Consider the following 9,920-nt stretch of genomic DNA (forward strand, 5'->3'; position numbering starts at 1 on the left):
TACCGTCTTAACAGAACTCCATTTGGAAAAAAAATAAATAAAATAAAAATCCACCTATCCCCTTAAGTACCATTCTCGCACTCTAAATGCAAGAGTCTAAATCGGGTCAGCCAGAGGATAAGCAGGATGGAAGGTCATCAATGCGCTGTTGTCTTAAAGCTGTTCTTATTTGGATTACTACACAGCAGTGGTCACAAATACTTTGCAAGTGTATGGGCCTGTATGTGTCCACCTTGCACCCCCTGTAGAGCTTTCTGATCTGCAGAGGCTTTGGTGGATAAAAGGAAGCAGGATTTGTGATATTTGTTGAACGTTCCAACTGTGGCCTGGGGAGCTTTTTAAATAAGTGCCTCTGGTTTATTCTTTGGTTTATCTCTGTGTTAACCCTCTTTTGTCTCAGTAGGGGACCATATTTGGTCTGATTAGCAAATGTTAGAAAAGAGGGTCAGGTGGTGGCAGGAGGTCCCTCTTCAAAGCCATGTCATCATGTGAAATGCTCCTTCTTTCACCTTTCCATGGTGAGATTAAACTTTTGACCCAATGATCTACTTTTATCTCTCTGTTGGCCATATCAAGATGTCTTCTGGTCAGATTTTCTTTACTTTTATGTAACATTTATGCCTCTAGACGAAATCGGTCTCAAATATCCCGGATTGTTATTTTGGTGTAGATTTAATACGATCTCTGACAAGTATTTTAAGATGTCGGAGGAATTTTGTCTGGTTATTTTCAAAATCTTTTTGAATCTGGCCCCGGTGGCCGGGGTAAGATGTCTTCTGGTCCCTAAAACCTTTAGATCTAATGGTGGACCATTTTGCTCACAATTAATGCAGCCCCCCAGGAGACCAAGAGCCTATAGACTCATGGAAAATACTGAAGCACCCCTTCAGGCAGCCAGCTAGACGTGGCTTTCTTCCCCGTCACTCACATTTGCCGTAATGGCACGAGAGCCTCGTTGGCTATTCCCAAACGTGGTGTGTTTGCACGAGTGTGTGTGTGCGCGTGTGTGTGTGAGAAGAGAGCGAGAGAACCCACTGCCCCAAGCATGTCTCATTCAAAGTGCTGTCACTCCTTGCTTCCTGGCATCTATTAACATCCACCATTATCATGCTAATCTACATTGTATGATTACATAAAGTAATTTATGCACACTTCTACAGAGAGACTATAGTTGAATGTTTAAAAAAAAAAAAAAAACATTGCACAATTTTTGACATTTTTTCTGTTATGCTTTACTTGTGTTTTTTTATGACTTTGCTTGTAAATTGTCCCATCAAAGGTTTCAGTGTCTCTACCTGGTGAGAAAATAATAGCTCAAATCGCAAACTGAGCCATGCTGCTTTGTTCATGAGGAGAGGACTTTCCCGGCAGTTCACTTCAGCTCCGTATCGGAAGTGGCAAAAATGTGTTTTGTGCTGAAAGTGGAGGGCAAGAGATGAGCTCTCTTCCTCATTTATTCACAGCTAGTGGACTAATTAGGAATGCAGAAGGCTGTTAAATTAAAACTGAATTGCACTTATTAACATTTTAACTACCAACCCCACCCTCTTTAGACACTAAACAAGGACAGTTTCAGCTCTAATATGCCTGAAGAATCCCGCTGAGGCGACTCTTTATGCAACTCTAAAACAAAAGACGTTCCTTAAAGTAAAATCTCCCTTTTGTTTAAACAACCGAGCACTTAACATTCTGCGTTACACGCCGAGGCTCCCTGCACGCTGTCAGGAGATGCACCACCAGAGCTTCTCAAACTCTCTGCTTAATGGAACGCTATTTGTGGTCAGATTGGATGGCTAATGGTGGTCCCTTTGAGGGTAACTCTCCAAATTAAATAGCATGGATTCACATCTGTCAGACAAAACCAGGAGGCTCTTTGTAATCAATGACCCAAACCAAGTGAGGCTCTATGGGGGGGCACCTCTGCTATGATGGCAGAGAGCATAAGAAGCCACCGGGGATGGAGTCGACTCACCTGCCCTAACCGAAGCAAACAAGAACCGGAGGAAGAAGCGCCAGCAGGGTTAATGTACATTTATAGAATGGGTCAAACTGCTTCAGCCAGTCGCTGATTTATAATGCAGGAGTGCAATGTGACTAAACTGTAAGGGGAATTCTTGTTTTTCTGTGCAAACATTGCCGTCGGTGTTGTGTTAGAACGTCGAACCCCATTAATTTTATCACTCCCCCTCTCTTGTTTCTCTACGTCTCTAAATTTTGTTTGGAGGAGAGACTAGCGAGACCTCCCGCTGTTGTGGAGAATTTCCTCTCGTTGTTAATTTTCCCCGCTCCATATGGCGCCGCAGACACTTCACCTGCAGGCTGTGGCAGGCTGTAGCAGGCCGCGTGGCAGCCAGAAGACGTCCTCGGGCTCAGGCTGTCATTTACGCAGGCCCGTGCATCTGTCTGAGCAGAAGAGAGCACAGCAGAACAGAGAGAGTTCTTACTGGATCCGACGCTCCTCGTCCAATTTAATCAGATTCCTAAATATCCTTTTACAGCCTGACACAGGATAAAATCGACACAATTCTTTGATTTTTTTTTTTTTTTTTAGAATTTTGTCTATTTGATGCTTTTAAGAAAACAAAAAAGGCACTGCTTTATCTTCTAAATGTTCTTGTATCGTAATTGCTACATTAGGCTTTTGCAGTCATGTAACGATCAGATGTCTTTATGCACTCTAAAAACAAACATTGGCCCAATTTTTCCATGGATTTTCTTCGTTGATATAGCAAGTTTTTAAGAAAAAGCTATTAGAAATGTTTGATACTGAGGTTATAAAGTTACTAAAGTCCTTTTTGTAAGACACAACATAAAGCGTCAGAGTTTTCTCCAACTGTACGAAGCCCCAAGTAGATCCAGATGCCTCTTCCCTGATCCTTTGCTGCACACTGTTTGTCAGCTGGCTTAACGATGGCCACTATACACTTTTATCTCACTCACAACAAAAAGAAATTTGTACGATTTTTTCGGAAGTGAAACTTGTTTTCAAGGGCAGGTAAAGCTTTCATGGCTCAGAAATTAAATCACTCTTTTGCTGTAGCTGAACAGATAGCCCGATTGATTAGCTAACATCAACTTGTTGTATTCTCATTCTTACTTTATAAACAGCAAACTACTAAATTTAGCAAGTAAATTTATGCAATAATTTTTTTTGTCTTTGTTTCATAAGAAAAATAATAAATTTGGTATTAAACTTATCATGACTATTAAACCACAGCCTTATTTTATATTTATATGTGCCATGAGAATCTCCCACCAGCCGATGTCTATGCCAAAATGTGCATCGCGTCTGTCAGTCTGTTTGCGTGTGTGTGCGTGCGTGCGTGCGTGCGTGTGTGTGTGTGTGTGTGTGTGTGTGTGTGTGTGTGTGTGTGTGTTTTCAGGGGCCTTGGAGTTCGCCTATGGCAGATCCACGGAAGAGAGGGTTTCATCCTGGTTTGTCATTGATTAGAGAAGGGTCTTTAATTCCTTCCCACCCCATGTTGTGATTCATTTGCATTTTGTGTCAGGAGGTAATGGAGTTTTGCTCCACGGTTTGCTCTGAAAAATCTTGAAGATGTGGCCTAATGTGTATGCAGCCGCTAGCAAAGAGCTTTCTGGTTGATTAAGTCTGTTGCGTTAGCTCATTTTTTTCCCCTCCTTTCTTTCTCGTCTTTGATTGGACTACATGCTTCTCAAATACTTGCGTGAGAATAGAGATAAGACTTAAAAAATACATGTCAAGATTATTATTAGACAAATTTGTAAAAAAAAATATATAATTGCTAGTGCTGTTTATTTGTATTTTGATTTTGATACATATTCTGCTTAATAGCCAGTCCCTTGTAGCTAAAGCCAACTGTAGCTTCAAAGCAGCCAGTGTCAGTTTTTGAAATGAGTGATATGGCTCTGTGCCCAGGGCAGAATGACTTTGTGTAGTGAAAGGTGCCATTTATTGTTGAACATTTTGTACTGATCCTGCTCTAAATTATACCTGCTAGTAAAGATCGCTCACTGTAAGGAACTGACATTATATAGTTTCAATAAGATGCACCATCTGGAGGTGAAGGGTCAACCAGCCCAAACAAGAATATCAATCAAAGATTAAAGAGTGTTTTACTAAATTTTCAGATAATAAAATGCAACTGAATTAAATTACCCATTAGATTTTAAGTATTTTTATGATTATGTCAACAGTTAATTCATACGCCACTACAGCAAAATAATAAACGGAGACACAAACGTTCAGCCCAGCTTATAAGTGTTATGTATCTTGAAATAAAGATAGAATTTCTAGTTGGAGTTTTATAATAGGAATCTCATCTTATTTTGTCTGGATTGGGATTTAAAGTTAGGAAAAGCACCGTTACAGTTGGATTGGCTTGATTTTGGAATTTAAGGATGTTTATTTTTGAGCAAAGATGGAAAAATATTGGAATTAAATATGTATCACTGGCATGTCATGTTGTGGGTCAGGGTTAAATCTGTGTGCAAAACTTTCATGACTCCACCACAGAGAAGCAGAGTGGATTCCTGCAAATTGCTTCAAACTTGTTTGAAAGTCAGCTGGGCATCAATCAGGGCAAAAGAGGAGAAGTGTGGGCATTTCATCTGTACATTTACTCCTGGTCTGCTCTATTCAGACAGGAAAAAATATCTTTTCCACAAGAATGTACAAGGAACCCACAAAACTCCAGTATCTAAAACAACCCGCACTCACACAGTTACCTATTTATTCATCCAACTGGATTTCTATTATATTAAAGTGTGGCATCAGCACTCAATCACTTATTGTGAGATGTGACTCATTCATCTGATAAATATGTAAATTGAAAATGTTTTATAGTTGATAGCCAGCAATAATCTCATTTGGAGGACTTAACACAAATTGGATGAGAAAGTGCAGCTCATAACAGTTAGCAATGAGTGAATTCATGTCTGAATTAAAAAGAAAATGAACAGGGGACAGAACTCCTCTTTTTTTTTCATTATTACAAATGTTAATGAAAAAATGTTATTGACTTGAACAAATGGAGAATACACCTGGAAATGTATATTAAAACCTCACTTTCCAATTTCTCTCTCTGTGTAGTTTGCAATTATAGTTATTTCGGCGGCAGTGGGGGGAATTAATTTTCCGTGCAGACTGATAGCACGAGCGGCGTAAGGAGAATGGATATTGTGCAGGATGGGGGGTCTCTGGGTATTTACAAGGTGTGGAGGGAGCAAAGCTTTATTTAATTGAGAGGATGAATCAATAACAGCTGCGGCGCTTTTGTCGGACAAGGCCTTACGAAATGAGCAAGTGATTTAATGTGGACAATCTGCAGCCAGACGGACTGCTGATTGAAAATGTTTTCGTTCTCGAACATCACGAGTGGCTTAATGCAGGTGGAGAGCCTCAAAAACTTTTTAAAAACCCATGAAGACCGGCACTTTCTATTAATTAGAAGGGGTTTTTTTTTTTTTAAATTATGGCTAAAAAGTACCGGGAACAATTTGTCTCTCGATGATGACAAGCTCGCTTGCGGCTTCTTTGTTGCTTAACGCCTTTTTTGAAATGTGTGAATATTTTTTTAAATCAAGAATGAATAGTTTCAACATGTCCTTCCTAATTTGAAGTGATCCATTTTGTTAAAGCCATTACCAAAAAAAATCACTTGCTGTCAATGGCTTCAACACTTGTGTCCTTGTGAGGGTTTTAAAAGTGTTTTTTTTTCTTTTCTTTTCCTTGTTCTAACTTTACAGAAACTCTTTCCATCAGTAAGAAAAGCTCTCAGACATCTCCCCAGTTCGGCTCCCTTTGTTGCCACTGGGTTTTTGGTAAATGTTTTCTCAGATCTCACGTATGCATCATTGCTCCCACGCCATCACTGAAATCCTTTCTAGAAAGAAGAAGAAGAAAAAGAAGAAGAAGAAAAAAATCAATCTTAAAGGTAAATTAGCCTCCCCTTGCACACTGGCAGGCATCCCAGTATGTAAATTCATGTGCTAATTCACAACATGATTTCATCTGAACTTACAAGCAAATGAGGTTTTAATTGAAAATAAGATCTTCTGCAGAGTCCCTCACAGAAGACGTGCGACGAGGAGGAATGACACTTTTCCCAGATTGTTTTTAAGACACAAAAAACACTTTTCTCTCTCTCTCTCTCTCTCTCTCTCTCTCTCTCTCTTCCTCTTCTTTCAAGCCATTTACAGAACCGTTGTATGTATCTCAATGTTTGCCCACATTCTCCAGCTCCTTGTCCATGCGAAGAGGACTGGCTATTAGCATTTGTATATTTTCATTATGCTAATGTTGTGTTAGCACATGCCCACAGATTGCCACCACTGGTGCAGTCATTCTGTCTTGCTGAACATAAAGTGGCCGAGTGGGTCATTTTGATTATGACACACTAATTACATATTGCCCCCACCACAAAAAATAAAAGGGAAGTCAAAGCAACCCACAGTCTTTAACGATAAGCTTTTATGAGTTGGTCGAGAGAAAATAGGAGAAAAAATCTCTACCTATGGCCCTGACGGCTATGCTGCACACATGCTTCACTGCTTCCCTTTAAACTTCCTAAATTGTGTTTCACAATAAATAGATGCCCAAGCCTTTAACTGCCAGTATTAAATTAGATACCATTAGATGTAATAGAAAATTCTCCCCCTGTAATATTTTCATAAGAGTTTGAGGCATTTGATTAATCTGACCACATTTTATTGCATTAATGATTTTTTTTTCTCCCTTCCACTCTGTTGTAAAGACATCGCATACAGGCTAATGCTGTTTTTTTTTCCTTCTCCTTCCTCTCTCTCCCTTTCCCCTCTCTGCTCGCTCTCATTCATCCTCAGCCGTTATTGCAATGCATTGTTGATGAGGTGAGTCGGCGTCTTATGTGCTTTCACTCCTAAAGTCATTCCTAATGGAGTGGAAACCTTATATTTTGTTTCCTAATGAAGCACAGGAGTGGCAGACAGCTCCGCTTGGGCTGTCCTATGGCTGCCTGCAGGTTGAAGCCACCGGGCCGAGCCAAGCAGCTCCGAGGGAGCCAGCAGGAGACGCCAGGCCGGGCCAACACACACCCTGTGCATCAGCTTACACTTATACAGGCAGCAAAAAGAGTGTGGAGAAAAATCTACGAGGAATAAATAACTTTCTGAGTGGGAGATGGATTTAGATCTCTAGAGTTTTCTCAACTGCAAGTGAAATTCTGCACTGAAATTTTTACTTATGTGCAAGTGTGACAGACAGCTTGATTACAGAAAGCCGTGTGCTTATTAGGACTGGGCTGAGTCTCGTGATGTGACGGCCTCGAGTAAAACACCACAGTTTAAAGGCATTTCTGAAAAAAAAAAATAATAAAATGGAAAAAAAAAAAGAAAAAGACATTATCTAATAGATTTAATTTAAAACATTATGGCAACAACTGACTCCTTTGGTAAGATAGCAAGCAAATATTGCCTTTCTGTGGTCCCTAACTGGTGACTGGATTGGAAGGTTTTCTACGCCAGCTAGTATTTCGCTGTGGGTCCCACTGCCAACGGTGTTTCTTCACTTCAAGTTATCCTTCTTCTTTGTCCTTTCTGGTTTGTTGGACCCGTCAGTGTGCAGGTAGCTGCTGCCACTACATTTTGTGCATCAACAGCTGGTTGCTGCTGGCATCTTTCTTGGATCGCGTTGTTGGTACCTTAGTCATGCATAGAGATGCCACATTTGACAAACCTTAACTTTGTTCAAATCTTTCTCAGAATGGTCCAGGTATCATGTTTGGAGAAGGAAAGCTGACGTCAAAGAACATCAGATATATCCTGGCTTTCTGCCAAGTGGTGCACCATCAAAAGATTACCGAAGCGCCTCTATTGAACGCATCTTCTTTTCCAACACTAGTGGAAAAATCGGTGATCCTTTAAAATCTTAAAGCCATCAGGAAAAACAGTAGCACTTTGATCTCATCCCAAATCATCTTGAGGCTATTCAGCTGAGCAGAGAAGACATTGTATAAAATATTTGTAGCCTCTATCTGATCATTGGTAAAAATTGCATCTTCAACTCCCAAACTAAATAACATTAAATAAACACTGAATTTTACTTTTTTTTTTTTTTTTTTTGCAGTGGGACTGTTTTTTTTTTTGTTTTGTTTTTTGCTGCAGTAGAAAACCTAGTGTTTACCTGCTTATCAGATAAATTGTAGCTTTAAATAACTTTAGCCTAACAGTAGTGACAAGTGGTGCTTCTTTAGTTTTCACTGAAAGAATGAGCCAATTTGTTTTTTGATAAGAGATGGAAAGCTTGCTGACAGGCAGTGTTCAACAACAATTGGAAGAAGGAGACCACCGCTCTATTCTCCATACAACTTGAGAAAATTTTTGACACTTTTTTTGGCTTTTCAAGGACTACGATCTGTAGAGAGAGTATGAAGAGGAATTTTAATGATTTTGAAGCAAACCGATAAAACCTTTGTATAACCACGATACCAATAACAAAACCATGTCTAGTAGATGAAAATATTCTCTGTCAAGTTTCAGTTTGTCATTTTTTTTCTTTTAAGTTTAATCCTATGTTGCATGTTGAATGTAAAACAAAATGTATGTCCATGATAAAGTAGCAAACCAACAGGCATAACTAAAAAAGTCAAACAAAATGCAATCTCTAAAGATGTGTAATGTTTTTATGGATACTGTCTCACTAGAGAACCCATAAAGATTAGGAAATTATCAGACTGAAGTTACCAGATTGACCCAAATGCAGGCGTGATGCAGACAGGACGGTTGCATACCAGAGCTTTTACTGAAAATTCAAAGAACTCACAACAAATGAGCTGGAAGCACCACAGAAGAAGAGCATCTGGAGACATACTGGCTTGACGGCTAGTAACAGGTCAATAGGGTGAATAGAAACCTGGAGGATAAATGCTGACTGATAACAAACAGGCCACAGCTGTGAAGGAAGAGATGATCTGAAGGGCACCTGAGGAAGGTAAGTGGAGAAAATGACAAAACACCAGCTGGCAAAACAATAACACAGGCATCATCAGGTGGTGAATAACTATAATAGAAAACATGACGACACAGAAAAGTAACCATAAACACTTAATGACAGTTTGCCTGTCTAATAGGAAAGCAGCAACACACTGCTTGATTTGATTTACAAAAACTAGCATAGCTGTGCTAGTTTTACACCAGCTGTTGTGATTCCAACTTTTTCTCTTGAGTCCAGATAAATAGTTCATCAGGACTTTTGTGTGTGTGTGTGTGTGTGTGTGTGTGTGTGTGTGTTTTGGTTAGCGGAGACTTTTCTCATTGTTGTTCCTTTCCAGTTGATAAAACCTAAACAATGATGTTCTGGGTTCTTCTGTGTCTGCATTGGTCGCTGATTTGCTCCTGGTACCATTTGTGAATAATTCTTCTATATGTGGTTGGCTGGAGTCAAAAAGCCTTAGAAATGTCAAATAGATGTCAATGACCTCTTTTTCTTCTGTTCTTGAAGTTTTTAAGCTGTGGATATTATGTCTTGCTCTTATAAATTGGCTAAGCTTGCTTCTTGTTGTCAGATCGGGTTCTGTTCAAATGATTTCTTGATTCAATAGGTCAGGTGGCAAACTGAAGGAAAAACACACAAAAGATATTTTCACATATGTCAAGTTTGGTTTGAAAAGCCTTTTTCCCTTGATATATTTGGTGGTAACAAAATCTAAAGAAATCTATAAGAGAGCAAAAACGTGTTGCAGCTCTGCATAAATGGACGTCAATTAAACTCATTTGTCTGACAAAGTGCCTTGATATGAATTTTGTTCTAATTTTTCACTACATAAACTTAATGAGTGACAACATCAAACTTGGACCAACAAGGTTTCCTCATCAAATATGGGTCAGCCATCATCACGACAGTCCCTTTTAAAGTGACATTTGGGCTTAAGCTTTGATTTCCAACATTTCTTTTAAGATATTGA

The 9,920-nt window shown here is 39.4% G+C and overlaps 1 long non-coding RNA gene across 1 annotated transcript; it reads left to right on the plus strand.

Moving 5' to 3' along the window:
- Positions 1–5,732: 5,732 nt before the first annotated feature.
- On the plus strand, positions 5,733–7,989 carry LOC106962641 (uncharacterized). The gene is made up of 3 exons (XR_001428022.1): positions 5,733–5,915; positions 6,823–6,849; positions 6,931–7,989. It is a non-coding gene; the product is annotated as an uncharacterized LOC106962641 (long non-coding RNA).
- The last annotated feature ends 1,931 nt before the right edge of the window (positions 7,990–9,920 follow it).

The sequence above is a fragment of the Poecilia latipinna genome, unplaced genomic scaffold, assembly GCF_001443285.1.
Source record: "Poecilia latipinna isolate Pla-1442-1.1 unplaced genomic scaffold, P_latipinna-1.0 Scaffold1442, whole genome shotgun sequence".
NCBI classification, from domain to species: domain Eukaryota; kingdom Metazoa; phylum Chordata; class Actinopteri; order Cyprinodontiformes; family Poeciliidae; genus Poecilia; species Poecilia latipinna.